We start from the raw sequence: 26075 nt of genomic DNA, 5'->3' as shown, positions 1-26075 counted from the left end.
AGGCAGAGTGCTCTCTTCCTTTAGATCAGGAACTACAAGCTAGTTAAAGGTGCCCACATGCAGAAACCCCTTTCTCCCCCCACACTGGACTTGGTCTCTGCCATCCTAAGGGGGGAAGGCAAGTGTCATGAGCCACAAGTTATAAATTGGGCTACAGCAGTAACTGACAGTGGGTTAACTGACAGCAGTGCAGGAGTCGGCCAGTGTGAGAGACACCGCAGAGCAGAGGCCCCAGAACACCGACTGAGGCTAGAAAAAGGCAGGGAAAGTTATCACAGGGATTCTGGGAGAAGTCAGGAGGGCTTAGTCTGCCCATTTGACTGCTGATTTGGTGGATAGGCTGCCTGTCATCATCTCTCCTCATCCAGTGATAGAGGATCAGTCCTGCAGCAGTAGACAATGTAACAGTTCATCTGACAGGTACTGAAACAGCTCCTCCACCCTGGACCAATACTCATTTTAGCTGACTTTTAGGGGTAAATTTACTAAGGTGAAATGGAGATGTTGCCCATAGTAACCAATCAGATTCTAGCTATTATCCTCTAGAAGGTGTTAGTTACATATTAAGTATAATCTGATTGGTTGCTATGGGCAACATCTCCATTTCTAAAAACTCTCATCTTAGTAAATTTACCCCTTATAGTGCACTGCAAGTTTACCCTGTCAGAGACAATAATTAAGAAGCATAGAAAACAACCTCAATCTCTCCAATTACCTCAGTCCAGTCAACCTTATTTCACCTAGTCAGCTGTAGCAGGATCATAAAGACTAGAAATAAACCTTTACATTTTCCATCAGTTAGTAATAGAGCTGTTAACCAACAGTGAGCAGACAGCTAGCTATAATAGACATTATCCTCACAATAATCATATGCTAGGAACCAGCCCACACAGTCAGCATTGAGACCTGAGGTACTGAATAACCAAGCACCAGGAACCTGATAATATGTTCAGCATTGTTATCGAACGTACTGCAATAATTTTATTCAGGGAACCAGCTCTTATGTGCAGAGTGTTAACTGAGGTATTACAATAACTTTATCCTGGAAACCAGCACTTACTCACAGTAAGGATCTGTCAACTAAACGGCCGTAACAGGTAGCTGGTAAATTAAATCCCCTAAAATAAAGGGGACTATCACAGGGTTAAAGGACAGATAATAGACTATAATTTTTGTGTGACCTGGGTCAATTAGTTTAAAGGTAATATACCTATAGTATTTTAGTAAATCTAAGGGCCGTATTCAATTAGGCTGCGAAAAACCCGTTATCGGCGATACATTATCGCCGATGACGTCATTTTCGCTGGTTTAACTTTTCCCCGTGTTCAATTTCAAAGACTTTTCTCAGGAGCGAAAAGTCTTCGCCAAAATCCAGGGATAGGTTTTCACCATAGAATATGTGGCGAAAAAAAGTGCAGAATTGGGGTTTTGGGATACAAACTACAAAAAAGTACCCTGCACCCCTTGGACTGTCCCCCAAAGATATTCTGTGTCAAAAATTTTTAAAAAAGTTCCACAGGACACCCCAAAAAATGTGCTTTCGTTTTGGGGGCAAAAAAATATATATTGGGGACAAACTTCAAAACTAGCGAAATAGAATCAGCGGGGGTTCCCAGGTGGATTTTTCATGATTTTTAAAACTTCACATTATCCTCTTTAAAATATGCTAGTACCCAAATTTGATGGGACACCTTATTTTTCCGCAAAAAAGTTGCTAAATGCTATTCTTCACCACTTTCCCAAAGACGCTATACCTTTAGCAGGGCTATTCCAGGGTACCCATAGTGATCCCCCATGTCAGAGCATCTTTTGGGGGGTGTCAGGTTGATTCCCCTAAAATGACAGGACTTTTCGCCGATTTCCTTTTCGCCAGGTCCTGTTTTCGCCAAAATGAAATTGAATACGGGGAATCGTTGGGACAAGCGCGATAAGTTTTCACTTCCAAAACCTCCGATGACGGCGAAAAGTCAGTTGCCGGATTTTTTGCCTCAAATTGAATATGGCCCTAAATGTTAAATTGTTAAATGTTCATGCATATAGTTATGTAATGTAATGTTGCAGTTAAACATTGCAAAGAAAGAATTGTCCTATACTTGACTTGTTCTGCGAAGAGCAAAGTAACTGAAAGGGATATTGTTTATATGAGGTGGGAAGTTCTGACATGCAAAACTATGTGTGATAAGTTTAAAACTATTTCAAGTGTATACAGAGGAGTGCAAACTTTTTTCTGTTCAAGAAGTATCTAGTAAAATAAAACTATTAGACTTTAAAGATTGTTGGATATTGAGTTGGGGGAAGGGTTTTTGAAAGTCCTTGCCTCTCTGAGGATAAGAAAGTGAAAAGGGGAAATCCTTAGAAGGGATGGTTAGAGTCAAGCACCTGTCCGAACAATTAGGGTTAGGCACCAGCAGGGAGGGTTAGGGTTAGGCACCAAAGGGGAGGGTTAGGGTGAAGATTAGGGTTAGAAAAAAAAAACATGTTGATCATGTGTGTCGACCATTTTTGTATCGACCTATTGACGCTGTTGACCATTTGTACATCTTGACCTTCTTCCATGTCGACATTTAGTGTGTCGACCTTTTGTCCCTATTGACCTCTTGCCTTTCTAACATCTGGTGTCCTTCTAGACATTGTTGACCTTTTAACTGTCTATTTTTTATCATGTGAAACCCTACTGGTACTGTGATACACTTACATGGAGTACCTGAATACTGTCTCTCACCTCTTCACGGCTATGGCGTGGGTATGGTATCTATGACCAGCAGGGCCCCCCAAAACTCCGGTGCTTAGCACAAAGTACCTGATGGAGGGTACACATGTGGACAACAGGTGCAGTGCAATAAAGAAATGTTGGGCGCCAGACCATCTCATTATTCAAGAACAGGAAAACTTTATTTACACTCCTCCATATCCTCCAGCACAGTAAGCGTAACGGTTACAAGCTCTACTTTGCCAACTTCCTCCAGCACAATAGTCGCAGCAGATGGTAAATGCTGTATATTATGCTTAATGGTTACAGAAGATTAGTTATGTTCCACTCTAAACAAACACCTCCAGCGCAGACTTACAGTACATAGTACACACATGACACAGCAGTGAAATGGTAGCACACACCCGGTGATCCTCACGAGAGACTGCTAATGTGCGGTACATCCCATTACACAGGGACCCTCTCTCATTCCATCACCCCGCATACACTTTCTTCAGGCATACTGATGTCCTCTATATCCCAGGACTCTGCCTCTAGTACAAGTCCCATTATCCAGGAACCTTATTTATTTTTTTATTTATTATTTATTTACAGTTTCTTATATAACGCAGCATATTCCGTTGCGCTTTACAATTGTAAACATTAATAGAACAAAACTGGGTAATAACAGACAGATATATAGGTAGGAAGGCCCTGCTCGCAAGATTACAATCTATAGGGAAATAGGCATTGATACCCAAGGATAGGTGCTATATACTGCATTTTGTTCCAGCCAGAATGCACAGTTTCTTGGTGGGCTGCATGATCCATTCACACCGGAATGTCGGCCAAATGTCATGAGGATGTGAGAGATGATATGTGAAGTGTGTATGGTCTGTGAAAGGGGATGTAATTACATATGGAGGCTATGAAGGTTATGTGGGTGGTTCTGGGATCTGATAAGCTTGCCTGAAGAGGTAAGTTTTCAGGGATTGCTTGAAGGATTGGAGGATAGAGGAAAGTCATATTGTGCGTGGTAAAGCATTCCATAGAGTGGGTGCAGCCCAAAGAAAGTCCTGTAACCGTGAATGGGAGCAAGTAGTGCGTGGGGATGAGAGACACGGATCTTGTGCTGGGCGGAGAGGTCGGGTAGGGAGATATTTTGAAATGAGTGAAGAGATGTATGTTGGTGTGGTTTGGTTAATAGCCTTATGTGTATGTAAGAGTATTTTGTATTGAATATGGTAGAAAATCGGCAACCAATGGAGGGACTGATAGAGCGGGGCAGCAGACGATGGAGATAACCTGTTTTTGGGAAGACCAGTAAGGAGGCTATTGCAATAGTCAATACGGGAAACAATAAGTGCATGGATTAGAGATTTTGCAGTGTCTTGTGTGAGATATGGTCGAATTTTGTATATGTTTTTTAGATGTATGTAACATGATTTTGAGACAGATTGATTGTGGGGAACAAAGGACAGTTCAGAGTCAAGGATGACACCAAGGCAGCGAGCTTGTGGGGCAGGGTGGATTGTCGAGTTAGCAACAGTGATAGAGAGATCAGGTTGGTAACTGTTATTGGCTGGTGGAAATATAATTAATTCTCTTTAGAAATATTAACTTTCAGGTGGCGAGATGACATCCAAGATGAAATTGCAGACATTCGGTGACACGGACCAATACAGACGGTGATAAATCTGGGGAAGATAGGTAGATTTGAGTATCATCCGCATACAGATGGTACTGAAATCCAAAAGAGCTGATTAGTTTGCCAAGAGAGGAGGTATAGATTGAGAATAACAGAGGCCCTAAGACAGAGCCTTGCGGTACTCCAACTGATAGAGGTAGTGAATAGGAGGCAGAATCAGAAAAACGATCAGATAGGTAGGAAGAGAACCAAGAAAGAGCTGTGTCCTTAAGACCTAGGGATTGTAGTGTTTGTATGAGAAGAGAGTGGTCAACAGTGTCAAAAGCAGCAGAGAGATCTAGAAGAATTAGGAGTGAGTAATGGCCTTTAGCCTTAGCAGTGACCAGATCATTTACTACCTTAGTCAGTGCTGTCTCTGTGGAGTGTTGGGAACGGAAGCCGGACTGAAGTGGATCCAATAAGTTATGTGAGTTAAGAAAGTGTGTGAGGCGGGTGTAGACAAGTCTCTCCAGTAGCTTGGAGGGGCATGGGAGCTGGGAGATAGAATGATAATTTGAGAGAGTGTTGGGGTCAGAGTTTTGTTTTTTCAGAATAGGAGTAATCACTGCATGCTTGAACAGTGATGGAAAGTTGCCAGTAGAGAGAGAGGTTACAGATTTTAGTTAGGCTTGGGATAAGCACAGGAGACAGAGCTTTACTGATTTGTGAGGGTAAAGGATTTAGAGTAGAGGTAATAGAGTAGGAGGATGAGAAGAGGGAAGATACTTCATCTTTGTTTGTGAGATCAAATGAAGAGAATGTGCCAGAGGATTCAGGTAGGGAATTGAGCAGGTCACTAGCTGAAGAAGAGCATACCATTTCATTTCGGATCTCATCACTCTTGTCCCTAAAGTAGGAAGCAAAATCATGCGCACAGATAGTAGCAGGTGGTTTGGGTGAAGGAGGGGTAAGAAGCAGTTTAAATATATAAAAAAATCACTTGGGGTTAGAGGCTTGAGCAGAGATAAGAGATTGGAAATATGTTTGTTTGGCAGTGTCCAGAGCAGCACGATAAGAGTTGTAGATAGTCATATGTGAGGAAGTCAGTTGGAGTATGGGACCTTTCCTCTGACGTGATGGCAACTTAATGCATACCGTTAACTCTTTCACTGCTGGTCACTGCTGGGCTCCTCTACTTCAGCACATGGTTAAACAGGATTCTTCCATAGGACTCCCCTCTAGCCACACTGCCATTTTGCACTGACTCCTCCCTCACTATGGGGCACTTCTCCAGGGGCCATCGACCAGGGATCCAACATTATGCATCATAAACACTCACCCTCTCACACATGGGCTGTCTCTTCACAGGAGATCTCTCATCTTCCACTGTGGCACCAGGCAGTACATCCTGAGATCATCTACAGTGACTTCCTCACTCAACAGGCACTCTGCTTCCAGCTGCTACCTCTGCAGCACTCCCCAATCCTCTTCTCAGAAGGGGTTCAATATCAGTGGGACTGCTTTTTAACCGCAGCTCCCTTGCAGGACTGTGGAGAGGGGTGACCCCCCCTTGTCTGTACCCATGGGCCTCCCTAAGACCCCTTATTGCCTAGGGGCTTCTTGCAGGGGGCCCTTACTGTATTACAGGGGCATTCCCCTGAACATGTATCCTGTGGCTCATGGCAGCCTCCAAGCACCCTCCCCTAGCCCTAGCCCTGTGGGACCTCCCTCCTCCCATCCCGCAGGCCCAGCCTAAGATGGCCACACTCCTTTTCCTCCCTGAGGAGGATGCTTTCATGCCATCCATGAGGCCATGCCCCCTTTTGGTCCCGCGAGCCCACTCCCCCTGTGCAGCCTGCTTCCTCCTGTCCTCCCAGTGATGGATGGATGATGTCACCGGGAGGTGGGGCCTAATTGTGGCAGTGCTGGGAGGTGGGGCTTAGTTGTGGAGGCAGAGCTTAAGCTAGGCTCTTCCGGGTATTACAATACCACACCCTAAATCCTCATTGTTTCATCTAAGGAACATATCCAGAATCAAGCACTTACTTCCCGCAGATGATCTCCCCAAAGGCGTATATGCATTTTTATCATCACGATTAGTTTACGCGTGATGATAAAAATGCAGACTGCAATGCCCTGTACCTCTACTTATAGCTGAGTGGGTCTAACTTGTGTCAATAGGGCATTTGTACTTAGGTTCATACTTGTTGACTTTTATAATCTTTTCTCCAAGAGAAGCTCGGAGATGAGATGCAAGTGCACATTTAAGAAGAGGGGGCAGGGCCAAAATACGCAAATCTCAGAGAGTTATGTCATACTGTTCCCTTCTCCTCCCAACTGTTCCCTTCTCCTCCGATGTTTGATGGGTGGGATGCAGATGGACCACCCACTCCTCCAGGACTTCCTGGGGGACTCCCCTTGCAGAGTAGGCAAGTATGGCTTAGTTTAGTGAGTGCATCTCAATACATATGATCAGTGGCATAACTAGGGTATTTGGAACCCAGGGCTAATGTAAAAATGGAGCCCCCCCTATGTGTGCGCACCGAAGGCATTCGCAGTGAAAAATAGGCGTGATCTCTTAAAAATGATACGTGTCAACATGATTATTGTTACTCTTAACATTCCTTTCCATATGCACCTTAATGCCAGTAGTGCCCCTTATACAGTACCCCCAGTATGCAATGTCCCCAGTTGTGGTCCCTCTTATGCAGGCCCATAGAAGTGTCCCTTATACAGTACCCCCAGTAGTGGTCCCCTTTATGCAGCCCCCCATTAGTTCCCCTTATACCGTACCCCCAGTAGTGGTCCCCCTTATGCAGTGCCCCATGTAGTGATCCCCCCATGAAGTGCCCCCAGTAGTGGTCCCCCTTATATAGTGCCCCCAGTAGCAGTCCCCCCAATGCAGTGCACCCAGTAATGGTACCCCCTTATGCAGGGCCCTTTATATAGTGCCCCCAGTAGTAGTCCCCCCTATGCAGTGCCCCCAGTAGGGGTACCCCCTATGCAGTGCCCTTTATATAGTGCTCCCTGCAGTAGTCCCCCCATGTAGTGCTCCCAGTAGTGGTAACCCTTATGCAGGCCCCCAGCAATGATCCCCCCTATCCAGTGCCCATCATACAGTGCCCCCCTGTAGTGGTCCTCCCTATTTATTGCCCCCAGTAGTGGTCCCCAAGTGCAGTGCCCCTAGTAGTAAGCCCCTTATATAGTGCCCCCAGCAGTAGTCCCCCGCATGCAGTGCCCCCAGTAGTGGTCCCCCTTATGCAGGCCCTCAGTAGTGATCCCCCCTATCCAGTCCCCTTTTACAGTGCCCCATGTAGTGGTCCTCCCTATTTAGTGCCCCCAGTAGTGGTCCCTTGTAGTAATCCCCTTATATAGTGTCCCCAGTAGTAGTTTTTTTCCTTGTGCCCCTAGTAGTAAGCCCCTTATATAGTGCCCCCAGTAGTAGTCCCCAGTAGAGGCTCCCCCTCCTGATGCAGTGCCCCCCGTAGTAGCCCCCCCAGTTGTAGTCCCCAGTAGTGCCCCACCCCCACTAGAGGTTCCCCCCAGTAATGGTGCCCCCCCTCCCATAGTGCAGACACACAAGTAAAAAAATATAAAACTTACATTAATCCACGCTCCGGCTCTGGCCACTGCTCCCACCGCCACCGCCGCACATCAGTCCTCCCGGGCTGGCACACTCTGCATTATGGGAGAGACGTCATGACGTCTCTCCCATTACCCATGAGTGAGCTCCAGCCCGGCTCTTGCATTGGGTTCTGCAGCAGTCAGTGAGAGTCTGTCTGACTCTCATTGGCTGCTGGTTAACACACACATCGCTGCCGCATGGCGGTGATGTGTGTGCAGCAGCAGCAGCCAATGAGAGTCTGTCTGTCTCTCATTGGCTGCTGGTTAACACACGCTTCACTGCCGTACTGGCGGCGATGTATGTGTTAAACTGCACAGCCTGAGCCCACCTCCTGGTGATATTGGGGGAGGGAAGGGGCTTAGCTGTGCAGCACAGGACCGGCGCTGGGCTTAGGGAAACCCAGGGCCGGTCCTGTGTAAATGTGTAGCGCTGACCGCACACACTGCAGTCGGCGCTACACTGCCTGACTAGGGTGGGCCGGTACCATACACAGTGGTGCCCCCCCATGCCACCGGTCATATGGCGCCCAGGGCACATGCCCTGCTTGACCCCCCATAGTTACGCCACTGCATATGATTTCAGACGGATTTCTTGCACCAAGGATATGGAAGGTTCAATTGCGCTGATAATGATGATGGCTATGAAATAAAGTATATGGATAGGGGTGGTGAGAATTCTTAAATCCGTACAACTCAGCATGCGAGTGAATATTCACATTTAGTTCTGTGCATGCATTGCAGGTATAGCGGCTTAATGCAACTGTGTATCGTGTCCTTGCTTTATACGGAAGAGAAATAAGGTCAATGTGTAATGGAGCTTGTTTTCCATCAACATGTTACACAAATTCATTTAGTATTGGCTGTTCGTAACATTTTTAGCCAGCCAGCTTGCTGCAGCTTATAATGGGACTGATTTACAGTTGGATGTCCAAGTCCAACTGGGGGCCCGCAAAAATAATTTTATGCCATTCTGCACATGTTCAGCAACTGCAGCTGGATTTTTAGTTTAAAGAAAAAAGAGAAATAGGTGCCAAAGGCGCTATTAAAACAGAGCAGCTGCCAAAACGGGATTGTGTTAATTCCCAAATAGAGAAATGTAGTCAAACAAACAGATTGAATTGGCTGAGCATTGCTAGACGAAAACTCTTAGTAGTGCAGAACCTTTCCTTCAATAAATGATTCATTAATCCAATAAAAATCAAAATTACATAAGAGACTTCCACTAAGTGCTACCTATGAATATTTACTTGATGTAACTAATTTAATGTATATTTGATTTTTATTGTATTTATAAATAATTTATATTAAGGAAAGGATCTGTACCAGTAATGTTTTTTTCTATAGCAATGTAAAGCCAATTTGTTTGTTGGATATTACATTTATTGTAACTTGCACTTGCAGCCTCATATGACTTGGGAGGCAGATTGTGGTTGGGCAAGTGCAAGTAGAGTACTGCACAAAAGAGTACAGCATACTGTACATCAGTGATGTGCGGTCAGGTGAGGCAGAGCCTTTCCTGTCATACTTAGGTATACTCCAGAGTTTAGACTATAAAATTTATCAGAAAAATTTAAAGAAAATATTATAAATATCTTCTTTGTATTATTCTAATCATTTTTAGAGTCTGAACTCTGAAGTAAAAAGTGCATGGTAGGTGAGGCACTGCCTCCCCTGTCTACCTTTTCCGCATATCCCTGTTCAAAACACACCAGATTTTCAGAACTATATACTGCTGCACTTTTGTATAATGCCCACAACCCCTGGGTTCATATATATATCTGTAAAACAGGCTCTGATACTAGCCAGTGCCTCCCTAGCCATTTACCTCACCACATGTCACTGCTGTACATAGGTAATTGGTGCCCATCTCCTGGAAATGCAGCCTTGTTAGTCTCAGCTGAAACTCCAGACACGCCTCTTAGGAGGTGTATCGTTTGCAGTTGTCTTAAGGCTGGTGTATAGACACATCTTCATCAGTGGCAGCTCCAGGTGTGGGACTGCAACGCAGTCCAAAATTCCAAATTGGGGAGCCACACCAACTGCCAGTAAAGGTGCCTACACACATGGCGATTTGCTGCCGATCCGACGATGTGAACGATTTCCATTGAAACTCCCACAGCAGCTCCCCGGCAGTTCGGCTCACAATTTGGCACAAGATTTGGTGTATGAACAAATGATACATCGTGTATCCTTTCTTTTTCTTCAGTGCATTGTATCCCAGATTGTCAGATCTGCCCTACAGCACGGCAGAGCTGAAGATGCGATGTGCGACCACGATTAGGACATATTTTACATGATCTGTCATTCCGATGCATTGGAATCGGCCAGATCGAGTAAAATATCGTCATGTGTGTAGGCACCTTATGTCCCAGCCATCTATGTTTGGCAGTATTTGAAATGGCAGTTGGTGTGGCTCCCCTATTTGAATTTTGGACTACGCTGCAGTCCCACATCTAGAGCCACCACTGGTCTTCAGTGTTAAAAAACGGTCTCCAAGTCAGGTTCCCAAGTAATGATGTGAAACCAGCAACAGCAAAATTAGCACAGGCAGAATTATCCAGATGTATTGGGCAAGCGAAAAATAACAAGGGTAAAGTTGCCCCATGCTAATTAACGGGTTGCCACTTATTCTGAAGCATCCTACACTTGTAACCAGTATTCAAGAAGTAAGGATTGAATCCGCACTAGACAAAACATTAGTCAATATACTAATCATAAACAGACCAACATAACTGTTTTCAGTTAAATAAATCTTACACAGTCTTGGGTTGGCGGTGCTCCGAAATATTAAGTTTTCAAACTCTATTTCCTTTTTTTTGCAAAAGAAACAAAACAAACTTTTAATAGATAATAACCCTTAAAAAAGAACTAAAGATTCACAAGTGGGGTACATCAATACATTTATTTTACTTAAAATCGTATTAAATATTATCGGGTTCTGTGAAAATATAGCAAATTCCCTTTTAAGTATCTTATTGATATCTGATGATCACTTTATTTTGATACTTACTATAAGTGTAATCTCTTAATATATTTCTAATGTTTACAGAGATTAACCACTATTCAGGTCCAACACATTAAATCATTGCTTACAAAATCTCATTCACAGAGACTACCATGCAGTCTCTGATAAGTGCACCACTATACATACAGTATATGGTGCAATCAAGGATCTCTTTATAACCTATGGTATCATTTATTTGTGTCACCATACGTAAATCAGGGAAACAAATCAGAAGTCTCCTGAATACGCATAAATTGGACATCAGTCACTGCATACATTTTCATAGTTTACTGTGACAATCAGCTTTGTAAAAACTCTCATTACTGTACTAATATTTGCACTTTTCAACAATAATTAGGAAATTAGAGCAATCCCCTTCTCATAGATGGTTATCAAAATAATTACGCTCATAAATCACCCATATAGCCAGATTTTACGAGGATATACTAGAAAAATCAGTTTATAATTTTTCTTTCTAAAGAGTGCGATGTTAGATGCTGAGAAAATCAATTACTTGTCTCCTCACACAGCAAAGATATAATATTACAACAGAGGCTCAAAATGATACTTAGGGCCAAATGTAATAGGGTGTCAGTTTTAGTAATTGTACAAACTCGCACCTTCTCGCATTTTTTAAAAGTGTGAGTTTGTGCTGTGACTCGCAAATTCAATAGCCTGCGAATTTTTCAGCTTGAGGCTACTACATTTGCGAATTTCGGCGAGTTTAGGACTACGTAAACTGACACATTTTAATGCGACTTGCATTAAAAAGTGTGAGTTATACAGAAGCCATCACAGATCAGTGAGATCTGTGATGGCTTCAGTGTGTGTTTTAAAAAAAAAAGATGTGCAGCCCCTTCCCCCCCAAAGGCATAACCATCCCCGGGCTTTCTAAAGCCTGTCCTGGTTCTAAAAATACAGATGAAAAAATGCGTGGGGGTCCCCTGTATATTAAGATCCAGCGCAGGGCTTTGTTGAGCCTGTCCATGGTTGTGCAAAAACACGGGACAAAATGAGTAGGGGTCCATTTGGGGGGTGCTGCACGTTTTGCATAAGTACACACAGTACATGCACGTATCTCATGGATATGTGCATGTTTCTGTGTTAATCTGACCTGCTCAGGATATACTCGCTATCCTGAAGCAGGTCTATTATTTGAGGATTTTTGGTTAACTTTTTTTTGCGTGTTTGAAACTGACAACCTGTTACATTGGGCAAGTTGATTGTTTTCAATGGGAAAACATCTGGATGTGAGTTTGAGAATGGGGATTTTTAGTAACTCTGAAAAAATGCGAGTTCTAATGAACTGACACCCTATTACATTGGAGAGTTGTGAAATATTGTGAGTGTAATACAAAATTCACAATTTACCAAAACAGAGACCCTATTACATTTGGCCCTTTGGGGGAGATTTAATAAAGCTTGGAGAGAGATAAAATTGGAGATAAATAGCACCAACCAATCGTCTCCTAACTGGCATTTTTCAAACACAGGGCCTGATTCCGACCCGGTCACAAGCACTGAGTACTCGCAACCGGGTCGATGGTGGCCCACAGCGTATGCACACAACGGAGCCGGCTCCGTCGCGCGCATGCGCGAGACCCAGCTAGTGATGGGCACTCCATCGATCCGGGTCTCACACCAAAGGGGGTGAGCTGTCAATGTTTAGTGACAGCTTGCCCCCTTTGGTGGGCGAGCCAGGGGGTGGCTGCCCAAACAAAGGCATTCCCATAAGAACGCCTGTCGTTTGGGGGCGGCCCCACTGACATCACTGTTAGAGCCAAAATCTCTCTGGGGCTTGCGACCACGAGACCCTACCAAAAGGGTCTCGTCGCAAGCCCGATGGTCGTGATGGTCTTGACCATCGCGACCATCATCATGGCCGCTCGCTGTAGCTGTGGGTGGTCACCCACAGCTATGCGAGCGGCCAGGAGGCCATTCTAAAAAATAAACCCGGCCCTGATTGAGAGCGAGCGCTCTGTCAGAGCGACCGGGTCTGAATCAGGCCCACTGCCTGTAAAGTGACAGGAGCTGATTGGTTGGTGCTATTTATCTCTAATATTTTCTCTCTCTAAGCTTTATTAAATCTCCCCCTTAGTATCTAAAAATTACCACAGGTTTATAATTCCCCACATTAAATGATCCTCAGATTAGACATATTTCACTTGTGCAAAGAAACAATCCTGAAATTCTGAATTTAGGGTGAGAAGTGAGAGCACTTAAAAGGAAATCTACAAATTATTGTATATACAGATGCATTGCAACATAATTTAGAATATTGAAGCAATCCCCTCCTCAAATATGGTTTTTCTAAAGAGTGCACAATTGATGTAGAGAAAATCAGTTTCTAGTATTTTCCAAACGATATTCAATCAGGATATAATATTATAACATAGGTCATTGTACATTTCAACAGTAATTAGGAAATTAGAGTAATATAATACAGATGCATTGCAACAGTTTTTAAAGTGTTAAAGCAATCCCCTCCTCATAGATGGTTTTGCTAAATAATGCACACAAATGCTGGCCATACACTAGTACGACCAGCATAAGATGTGATTCATAATACATTTTCCCTTCTACTCCCCGGCAGCTCCCTGGCAATCCCGGCCACACGATTTGATGCTTTTTTCCACACACGATGAACACACGATCTGTGTATATATGACTGCCCGTGATACGATCAATCGTGTGCCTCACCAAAAACATGCAATCATAATAGATTTAAATGACACCGCCACAAAAGCACGGCACGATCTGCATACGATCGCAAAGGATAACATGGGCTGCACGTCTGATCAAAAGATACGATAGAACAGAAGCGGGAGCACGCATCGGATCGTATTCCTACCTAAATACTACACGATTTTTATACAATTCATTCTACGATGCATCTAAAATCGTGTAAACGGCCCAAAATCGTGCTAGTGTATGGCCAGCATTAATGTTGAGAGAATCAGTTTCTAGTATTTCTGCAGATGATATACAATAAGGATATAATATTATAAAATAGTCTCAGAAATGATACTTAGGGCCAAATGTAATAGGGTGTCAGTTTTAGTAATTGTACAAACTCGCACCTTCTCGCATTTTTTAAAAGTGTGAGTTTGTGCTGTGACTCGCAAATTCAATAGCCTGCGAATTTTTCAGCTTGAGGCTACTACATTTGCGAATTTCGGCGAGTTTAGGACTACGTAAACTGACACATTTTAATGCGACTTGCATTAAAAAGTGTGAGTTATACAGAAGCCATCACAGATCAGTGAGATCTGTGATGGCTTCTGTGTGTGTTTTAAAAAAAAAAGATGTGCAGCCCCTTCCCCCCCAAAGGCATAACCATCCCCGGGCTTTCTAAAGCCTGTCCTGGTTCTAAAAATACAGATGAAAAAATGCGTGGGGGTCCCCTGTATATTAAGATCCAGCGCAGGGCTTTGTTGAGCCTGTCCATGGTTGTGCAAAAACACGGGACAAAATGAGTAGGGGTCCATTTGGGGGGTGCTGCACGTTTTGCATAAGTACACACAGTACATGCACGTATCTCATGGATATGTGCATGTTTCTGTGTTAATCTGACCTGCTCAGGATATACTCGCTATCCTGAAGCAGGTCTATTATTTGAGGATTTTTGGTTAACTTTTTTTTGCGTGTTTGAAACTGACAACCTGTTACATTGGGCAAGTTGATTGTTTTCAATGGGAAAACATCTGGATGTGAGTTTGAGAATGGGGATTTTTAGTAACTCTGAAAAAATGCGAGTTCTAATGAACTGACACCCTATTACATTGGAGAGTTGTGAAATATTGTGAGTGTAATACAAAATTCACAATTTACCAAAACAGAGACCCTATTACATTTGGCCCTTTGGGGGAGATTTAATAAAGCTTGGAGAGAGATAAAATTGGAGATAAATAGCACCAACCAATCGTCTCCTAACTGGCATTTTTCAAACACAGGGCCTGATTCCGACCCGGTCACAAGCACTGAGTACTCGCAACCGGGTCGATGGTGGCCCACAGCGTATGCACACAACGGAGCCGGCTCCGTCGCGCGCATGCGCGAGACCCAGCTAGTGATGGGCACTCCATCGATCCGGGTCTCACACCAAAGGGGGTGAGCTGTCAATGTTTAGTGACAGCTTGCCCCCTTTGGTGGGCGAGCCAGGGGGTGGCTGCCCAAACAAAGGCATTCCCATAAGAACGCCTGTCGTTTGGGGGCGGCCCCACTGACATCACTGTTAGAGCCAAAATCTCTCTGGGGCTTGCGACCACGAGACCCTACCAAAAGGGTCTCGTCGCAAGCCCGATGGTCGTGATGGTCTTGACCATCGCGACCATCATCATGGCCGCTCGCTGTAGCTGTGGGTGGTCACCCACAGCTATGCGAGCGGCCAGGAGGCCATTCTAAAAAATAAACCCGGCCCTGATTGAGAGCGAGCGCTCTGTCAGAGCGACCGGGTCTGAATCAGGCCCACTGCCTGTAAAGTGACAGGAGCTGATTGGTTGGTGCTATTTATCTCTAATATTTTCTCTCTCTAAGCTTTATTAAATCTCCCCCTTAGTATCTAAAAATTACCACAGGTTTATAATTCCCCACATTAAATGATCCTCAGATTAGACATATTTCACTTGTGCAAAGAAACAATCCTGAAATTCTGAATTTAGGGTGAGAAGTGAGAGCACTTAAAAGGAAATCTACAAATTATTGTATATACAGATGCATTGCAACATAATTTAGAATATTGAAGCAATCCCCTCCTCAAATATGGTTTTTCTAAAGAGTGCACAATTGATGTAGAGAAAATCAGTTTCTAGTATTTTCCAAACGATATTCAATCAGGATATAATATTATAACATAGGTCATTGTACATTTCAACAGTAATTAGGAAATTAGAGTAATATAATACAGATGCATTGCAACAGTTTTTAAAGTGTTAAAGCAATCCCCTCCTCATAGATGGTTTTGCTAAATAATGCACACAAATGCTGGCCATACACTAGTACGACCAGCATAAGATGTGATTCATAATACATTTTCCCTTCTACTCCCCGGCAGCTCCCTGGCAATCCCGGCCACACGATTTGATGCTTTTTTCCACACACGATGAACACACGATCTGTGTATATATGACTGCCCGTGATACGATCAATCGTGTGCCTCACCAAAAACATGCAATCATAATAGATTTAAATGACACCGCCACAAAAGCACGGCACGATCTGCATACGATCGCAAAGGATAACATGGGCTGCACGTCTGATCAAAAGATACGATAGAACAGAAGCGGGAGCACGCATCGGATCGTATTCCTACCTAAATACTACACGATTTTTATACAATTCATTCTACGATGCATCTAAAATCGTGTAAACGGCCCAAAATCGTGCTAGTGTATGGCCAGCATTAATGTTGAGAGAATCAGTTTCTAGTATTTCTGCAGATGATATACAATAAGGATATAATATTATAAAATAGTCTCAGAAATGATACTTAGGGCCAAATGTAATAGGGTGTCAGTTTTAGTAATTGTACAAACTCGCACCTTCTCGCATTTTTTAAAAGTGTGAGTTTGTGCTGTGACTCGCAAATTCAATAGCCTGCGAATTTTTCAGCTTGAGGCTACTACATTTGCGAATTTCGGCGAGTTTAGGACTACGTAAACTGACACATTTTAATGCGACTTGCATTAAAAAGTGTGAGTTATACAGAAGCCATCACAGATCAGTGAGATCTGTGATGGCTTCTGTGTGTGTTTTAAAAAAAAAAGATGTGCAGCCCCTTCCCCCCCAAAGGCATAACCATCCCCGGGCTTTCTAAAGCCTGTCCTGGTTCTAAAAATACAGATGAAAAAATGCGTGGGGGTCCCCTGTATATTAAGATCCAGCGCAGGGCTTTGTTGAGCCTGTCCATGGTTGTGCAAAAACACGGGACAAAATGAGTAGGGGTCCATTTGGGGGGTGCTGCACGTTTTGCATAAGTACACACAGTACATGCACGTATCTCATGGATATGTGCATGTTTCTGTGTTAATCTGACCTGCTCAGGATATACTCGCTATCCTGAAGCAGGTCTATTATTTGAGGATTTTTGGTTAACTTTTTTTTGCGTGTTTGAAACTGACAACCTGTTACATTGGGCAAGTTGATTGTTTTCAATGGGAAAACATCTGGATGTGAGTTTGAGAATGGGGATTTTTAGTAACTCTGAAAAAATGCGAGTTCTAATGAACTGACACCCTATTACATTGGAGAGTTGTGAAATATTGTGAGTGTAATACAAAATTCACAATTTACCAAAACAGAGACCCTATTACATTTGGCCCTTTGGGGGAGATTTAATAAAGCTTGGAGAGAGATAAAATTGGAGATAAATAGCACCAACCAATCGTCTCCTAACTGGCATTTTTCAAACACAGGGCCTGATTCCGACCCGGTCACAAGCACTGAGTACTCGCAACCGGGTCGATGGTGGCCCACAGCGTATGCACACAACGGAGCCGGCTCCGTCGCGCGCATGCGCGAGACCCAGCTAGTGATGGGCACTCCATCGATCCGGGTCTCACACCAAAGGGGGTGAGCTGTCAATGTTTAGTGACAGCTTGCCCCCTTTGGTGGGCGAGCCAGGGGGTGGCTGCTCAAACGAAGGCATTCCCATAAGAACGCCTGTCGTTTGGGGGCGGCCCCACTGACATCACTGTTAGAGCCAAAATCTCTCTGGGGCTTGCGACCACGAGACCCTACCAAAAGGGTCTCGTCGCAAGCCCGATGGTCGTGATGGTCTTGACCATCGCGACCATCATCATGGCCGCTCGCTGTAGCTGTGGGTGGTCACCCACAGCTATGCGAGCGACCAGGAGGCCATTCTAAAAAATAAACCCGGCCCTGATTGAGAGCGAGCGCTCTGTCAGAGCGACCGGGTCTGAATCAGGCCCACTGCCTGTAAAGTGACAGGAGCTGATTGGTTGGTGCTATTTATCTCTAATATTTTCTCTCTCTAAGCTTTATTAAATATCCCCCTTAGTATCTAAAAATTACCACAGGTTTATAATTCCCCACATTAAATGATCCTCAGATTAGACATATTTCACTTGTGCAAAGAAACAATCCTGAAATTCTGAATTTAGGGTGAGAAGTGAGAGCACTTAAAAGGAAATCTACAAATTATTGTATATACAGATGCATTGCAACATAATTTAGAATATTGAAGCAATCCCCTCCTCAAATATGGTTTTTCTAAAGAGTGCACAATTGATGTAGAGAAAATCAGTTTCTAGTATTTTCCAAACGATATTCAATCAGGATATAATATTATAACATAGGTCATTGTACATTTCAACAGTAATTAGGAAATTAGAGTAATATAATACAGATGCATTGCAACAGTTTTTAAAGTGTTAAAGCAATCCCCTCCTCATAGATGGTTTTGCTAAATAATGCACACAAATGCTGGCCATACACTAGTACGACCAGCATAAGATGTGATTCATAATACATTTTCCCTTCTACTCCCCGGCAGCTCCCTGGCAATCCCGGCCACACGATTTGATGCTTTTTTCACACACGATGAACACACGATCTGTGTATATATGACTGCCCGTGATACGATCAATCGTGTGCCTCACCAAAAACATGCAATCATAATAGATTTAAATGACAACGCCACAAAAGCACGGCACGATCTGCATACGATCGCAAAGGATAACATGGGCTGCACGTCTGATCAAAAGATACGATAGAACAGAAGCGGGAGCACGCATCGGATCGTATTCCTACCTAAATACTACACGATTTTTATACAATTCATTGTACGATGCATCTAAAATCGTGTAAACGGCCCAAAATCGCGCTAGTGTATGGCCAGCATTAATGTTGAGAGAATCAGTTTCTAGTATTTCTGCAGATGATATACAATAAGGATATAATATTATAAAATAGTCTCAGAAATGATACTTAGTATCTGATATTTTAACACCAATATATGATTCACCACAATAAATACACCTCTACAAAGGAGATGTAGTTATGTGACCGGTGGCCGCAAGGCCGCTGGTCACAATCTCGACTGCAGAATGCTAGCAAAGGATTTATGATAGGTGTCTAAATACTGACACCAATCATAATCCCGACGCTGGAATCCAGGACGACCACCTGCATTCTATAAAACACTTGCCTCATACTTGGGAACCTCCCCTGAATCAATTTCACTAGTTTAAAACTTTGTTCCCCAATATTTTTTTTTTCGCCCCCAAAATTAATGTACCTCTTTTGGGGTGTCCTGAGGATTTTTTTAAATTTTTTTTGACACAGATTGCTTTTAAGGGACACTCCCAGGGCTGCAGGCAATTTTTTTTAAGCCTGCACCCCTAAACTCCAATTCTGCACTTTTTTTTGCCATGTATTACATGGAGAAAAGTTATCCCTGGTTTTTAACAAAGACTTTTCGCACCGGCGAAAAGTCTTTGTAATTGAATTCGGGGTTAATTTAAACAGACGAAAATGACGCCATCTGGACATCTCAATTTCAGGCAAAAATGGGTTATCGGTGATAATTTATCGCCGATAACCCGTTTTCACCTCAAATTGAATACGGCCCAAAAGCATGTATGCATATAATACTTACAGGATCTCTAATCTAGCGTATACCACTTAGGGGTCTATTTACTAAGCAGTGTTAGGAGACAGAGTGAAAAGTGATAAGAAAGTGATAAGGTGCCAGCCAATCAGCTCCCATCTGCCGTCTCACAGGCTGTGTTTGAAAAATGACAGTTGGGAGCTAATTGGCTGGCACCTTTTCACTTTTCACTCTGTCTCCTAACACTGCTTAGTAAATAGACCCCTCAGTGATTCCCACCAGGTATAGCTGCTAGCGCTTACCACAGATGTCAGTGCTCAATGGGTGGACAGTGGCAAACGCAGGATTTCTAGAGGGGGGTTTCCAAATGCTTGATTTTAGAGTGAGTGCGGCCAGTCCATGAAGAGGGCAGAATTAGCACTTAACCAGCTTTAATATGCGTCATACAAAGTGTATTGTGTGTCATAATTCCAGCATATAGAGGACCAGAGATCACAGTAAGCCATTAAATGCGGCAGTAGGCCATCCTGCATGAGCTGAATGTTTTTATTTTAGATGTGGGCACCATTCCAGAGTATTAGAGCAAGTCCGGGAGTCTGGGGGAGCAGCAGAATAACCTAGTACTGCCCTGGACATACTGTATATATACATATTAGGCTCAATAGCAGCACATCCCTAACAGTGCATGTTTTCCAGATCTCCTAGTTGGTGCACAGGTTATTTATTACTGACTGATACATGTTAAAAGATCCACAGGTGGTGCTAATTATTTACTTTGTGATACTGTTAAGAAAATGCAGCACTGGTAAAATTCTATTACATTACTATTTCTATTGTGGTCATGGTGTGGGCTGGGGAGGGGGGTTTACATGCAGACAGAAACCCCCCCTGCGTTTGCCTATGGTGGAGACTGTCTGCCGAATTAATTCTACCTGTAAGTCCGCCCCAGGCAGTGCCGGCTAGAGTGATCCTGATATCGGCACCCCTCAAGAGTATGCCGTCCCAGTGACTGGTTCAGGGTACACTGAAACACATAAGGACTAGTCTCCACCAAGACTAATCAGGATATGATGTATGTTTCACTTCACTGCTTGGTCACATAATCACCCATTGTGAAAGTCCTCCATCTCCTTCTTTTAAACTTAATGCACCTTATTCTCAGGATTTCAGGATTGTTTCTTTACACAAGTAAAATATGTCTAGAGAGGCTCATTTAATGTGGTGAATTATACACCAATGGTAATTTTTTAATTATTTTGAGTCTCTGTTGTAATATTATATCCTTGCTGTGTGAGGAGACAAGAAACTAATGTTTCAGCATTTAACAGCGCACTCTTTAAGAAAAATTATAAACTGATTCCTCTAGTTACTATATCCTGGATAAGCCTGGCTATATGTGTGATCTATGAGTGTAATCACTTCGATAACCACTTCGATAACCACTTTGATGAGAAGGGGATTACTCTAATTTCCTAATTATTGTTGAAATGTACAATTAACCTATGTTATAACATTATATCCTGATTGTATATTGTTTGGAGAAATACTAGAAACTGATTTTCTCTACATCAATTGTGCATTCTTTAGAAAAACCATCTATGAGGAGGGGATTGCTTTAATATTCTAAATTCTGTTGCAATGCATTTTGAGCCTCTGTTGTAATATTATATCTTTGCTGTGTTAGGAGCCAAGTAACTGATTTTCTCAGCACACTCTTTAAAAAGAAAACTTATAAACTGATTTTTCTAGTATATCCTCGTAAAATCTGGCTATATGTGTGATTTATGAGTGTAATTATTTTGATAACCATCTATGAGACGGGGATTGCTCTAATTTCCTAATTATTGTTGAAATGTGCAAATATTAGTATTGAGAATTTTTACAAAGCTGAAACAGTAAACTATGAAAATGTATGCAGTGACTGATGTCCAATTTATGCGTATTCAGGAGATTTCTGATTTGTTTCCCTGATTTATGTATGGTGACACAAATAAATGATACCATAGATTATAAAGAGATCCTTGATTGCACCATATACTGTATGTATAGTGGTACACTTATCAGAGACTGCATTACTGTGGATGAGATTTTGTAAGCAATGATTTAATGTTTTGGACCTGAATAGTGGTTAATCTCTGTAAACATTAGAACGAGATATTGAGAGATTACACTTATTTAGGTATCAAAATAAAGTGATCATCAGTTATCAATAAGATACTTAAAGGGAATTTGCTATATTTTCACAGAACCCAATAATAATTAATACGATTTTAAGTAAAATAAATGTATTTATATACCCCACTTGTGAATCTTTAGTTCTCTTTTAGGGGTTATTATTTATTAAAAGTTACATTTTATTATATTTATTATTCCATGTATTATAGTGAGGATGACTGCTGACACTTTACTCCAAGAAGATACACTGTGAGACAACTAGTTGGATGGTTGGAGGAAAGTTGGTCTTGTGCATAGCCTGCTTTACAATGTATCTAAATATCACTGAAAAAGTTTATACATATATAAAAATATGTCTAAAATCAACTCCTGGCAAGAGGTGAATTGATCTTACATACTTGTGACTGCAAGGGAACTTCTAACACCTATTTTGATGGTGGAAGTTTAAATGAGTGAAAACTTCCAGTATATGTGAAGCATAATTAATGAAAGTAGTTAACAGTCAGTTTTTCAATAGAAACAGCTCTTCTAGTGTCCCCACAGTATGTCCACAGTGGCAAATATTATGTGTAGTAATCTGAGCAAGTTTATATGCTACTATAGTAATGATTAACACGTTACAGTGGGGCTGGCAATTAGTGCACTGGTTTATGTTACGCCCGCTGTTGCTGCTAGTAAAATGATCCTGAAAATCAATTACCAATAATTATAAGACCTTGCAGTCTGTATTGCACAATACTAGCCAATGTAAGTGGAGACGCCAACTACTGTTAATAGACACTGCATGTATGTCACATAAACACTTACAGTAGTCGTGAAGCTGGTAGCAGTGTTGTGGAGGTACAAACACAAGTACATGTGCTGGTGAGTAGCAAATTATGTGTTTTGTTTTGCCATATTATTGTCAGTGGGGATGTCCATGACTAAAGAGCCACTACGAGTTTGAAAGCAATACATCCATCTACACATCAATGAGTTATCAATAGACTTCTTATGCATTTCTTGGCCATTAGCTGACAGTCGTTTCATTAAAGTTAATGAAATGCCATCAGCTAATGGCAGAGAAATGCGTCAGTTCCCCATATACAGATTCATACTTATTTGCACTTACAGTTAATAAACAACTATCACACATCAAATTGATCAATCTAGCAAAGTCGTTTTGTTGCTTCTAGTTGTTTTATTTGTATGAATGAGATTCACATTTTAAGCAAAAAAAACTCTCAGTGTGGTCAAATTGCCTGGGACCTGAGCTGTCTGGTACGATTGAAGCCATAGTGTATGCGGACACATCTGTATGCAAGAGGAATAAATCTTCTTACTCTGATTTGTTTGATCTGCTTCAATATTTAACCATTCATAAATAACCAAGGATTTGTATAACCATGGATCTCTCTGCAGATTTACCTTTATCCAATGGATCAAGAGTTGTTGAGTGGTCATAGAGCATTTCAGTAAAACGTTTCACTTTATTGCTTGATCCCACTTATCTTTTGTCAAACAATTGTCCAACATACTGTATTTGTGCACCACATATGTAAGTAAAGTATTATGGAAACCCACCCATTATAGCATGAAACAATGCTTCCAAATGTATTTTTACATTGTAGAGTTCTTTCTACAAATATTTGGGAACTGTGTTTTTTCTTCATTGTACCATTATGATAATGAATCTAATTATATACCACAATCATAGTTCAATAATAATAATTAACTGCATTCCTTATCACAATTTGTTTTTGGATTTTTTTTGCATATTCGGAAAACCTAAATCTTTTTGGCTAATTTTCTTCTGGAGTACCAGAGGCCAGATCTGTAGATAAGTCCCCTCATAAATCTGGAAAGAGGATAAGTTAATCCATGCCTCTTAAAAACATATATTATTAAACAGTAAACATTATATTCACTGGTGACTGTTATAATAGATTATCTATAAATAATTCTTACAAAGATCCAATTATAGCCAATGCTAATTATAACAATAAATTCTCAGTAAACTTCTGCACTAGACATAACAAGTCTGCCAGGTCTATCAAATGCATCATTAATAATAAAGTAGATGAAGTATCTTATTAAAAATAAGAAAATTTACTATTTCACTGAATGAACCAAATTGTTTTAATTCTTTCTTTATTGTATGCATTTTGTAACTATAGTTACCATGGTTACCTTTAGTTTATATATTGCCATGAACTATTCCATATACGGTATTTTAGCAAGCACATAGGGGGAGATGTACCAAATCTTGGAGAGAGATAAAGTAGGGAGAGATAAAGTACCAACCAATCAGCTTCTGGCTGTCATTTTACAAGCTGTATTTGAAAAAATACTGTTAAGAGCTGATTGATTGGTATTTATCTCTCTCCACTTTCTCTCTGTCCAATACTTGATAAATCTCTCCTATAGTATTAAGAGTTACCCTATAAATCAGCCCTACTGTATAGCAGTGTATTATGTTTTGTTTTGAGGGTAACATAAATGAATATTAAGTGTTTTTGTAAAAAAAACTTATTATATAGTAGAAGTCTAATTTCAGAAAAATACTTTTAGTGGTTTGGATATATTGGTCTGGTTATATTATGTGTGTAGGGTTTCCAACTCTTCAGAGAGCTACATATGATACTTCATGTGAAAAACAAGGATTTAAAAAAATAATTCCCATTATTTGTAAAGATTAACCCGCCATTTAATTGATTGTCATGACATGGAAACAAGCAACTTTCAAAAGTAGTATGTTAGCAGTGGTATACGTGGAATAAGATGAGTTTCATCTCTAGAGTGTCATATTTTTGGGCATGTAAAATGTTTGCTTTTCAGCTGATTATTTTTTAGATCACAATTTTGCAGTAACAAAACAACTTAATTTTTAGCGCTAAAGAAAATGAAGCCATTCCAGGTAGTTTCAGCGAACTGATAAATTCCGTATTTCACTGAATGTTATTATCAGCATTTGCAATGTCACTAGATAGGTATATTTATTCATGTGCATTTTATGTTTTTTTGTAATAGTTGATTTTGTTCCACTCTTCAATGCTCCCTGGTTTACACTAGACAGGTCAGAGACATGACTGCCATCCTGCTGAACGATACAGTAGATTCTAAGTGAAAGTGTTTCTAATACTGCTAGGAGCATCAAGGAAATACAAATTTTTTTGTGTTGTTGCTGTTAGTTTTGTGTTGTAGATGATTTTTTAAAGTTTTTAAAGTTTGTTTGTCTTTAAGCATAATCAAAGTAGTAATCCAACTGTTTCAATGGAGCTTGAGATCATAAAGGTAAAAATATTTTACATTTGCAGTATATACTGATGGCATATAATTTAGGTTAATATCAATTTTCTTTTGGAAATTTGTTTTTTTGATAATGGTATAAAATGTCTACAGATAGCATAAGCACATTTTTATATACTGTTTATTCTGTAAATATTAGCAAGCCTGCTTGGTATGCTGGATATAAAATAAACTTGATAGTGGACGAAACCGAAATTGATGTAGGTGCTCTAATGTGCTGTAGTTATGATTGTAATAGTAGCACTGACTGTAATTGGAATGTATTGTGTAAACACATCCTGGGGCATCTAATGCTTAATGTCTAGTTGCATTCTACATTATACGCTTGTGTATGGCATGTAAATGTTTTCATCCATGTGTACTGGTTTGGCAGTTTGTATTATGTTTTTAAAAATAAAGTTTTACTAAATAGGTCTAGTATAGCTAAAAAATAGATGTTTTTGGTGGAGATTTTATTTTGTTAATATTTGTTTTGTAATATACTGTAGTCCAGAGGTACAGTAATGCAAGATGAATTACAGGTGGATAATGTGAGTGTATGTTGACTTGTTGGGAGACATTTGGTATTGCCCAAGTTCTTTATTTACAGAAGTAGTCTAAATATACTACTAAAAAACACATTTATTTTCATAGGATGGGATCAAGCATTACATTTGAATGTGATGCAACCTGCCACTTACCGCATGTATAGCAGCGTTTATTAATGCAGTATGCCTGTAGACTTATTATTAAAACCGCAAAGGACAGCTCTTCCACTAAGAGCTGTCCTTTGCGGTGTGTAGACTTCTGTGTTTATGACCCAGAAGTCCTTCTGCACATGCATGGCTGTTGGTTTGCACATGCGCTAGCCACGGGGGACCCTGGGAGGGATTCTATTGGATCCCTCTCAGGGAATTATGCAAAAAGAAGCCCATAGGGTTCTATTAGGTAATGCCATCTGTAGATGCCATTGCCTTTTGGGTACAAACTCCGGAAAGTTTCACTTTATGGCAAATGCAGTCAAACCTCCAAAATTGGCAGTTTTCGGAGATTTAGTCGCATTTTGTACTTCTCAAATTTATGCTGGTTAATTCTCATGTAAATCTTAACCAATACCTCA

This window comes from Taudactylus pleione, unplaced genomic scaffold (genome assembly GCF_031769625.1).
Source record: "Taudactylus pleione unplaced genomic scaffold, aTauple2 ptg000176l, whole genome shotgun sequence".
Taxonomy (NCBI): Eukaryota; Metazoa; Chordata; class Amphibia; order Anura; family Myobatrachidae; genus Taudactylus; species Taudactylus pleione.
Note: the sequence above shows the minus strand (reverse complement) of the source record.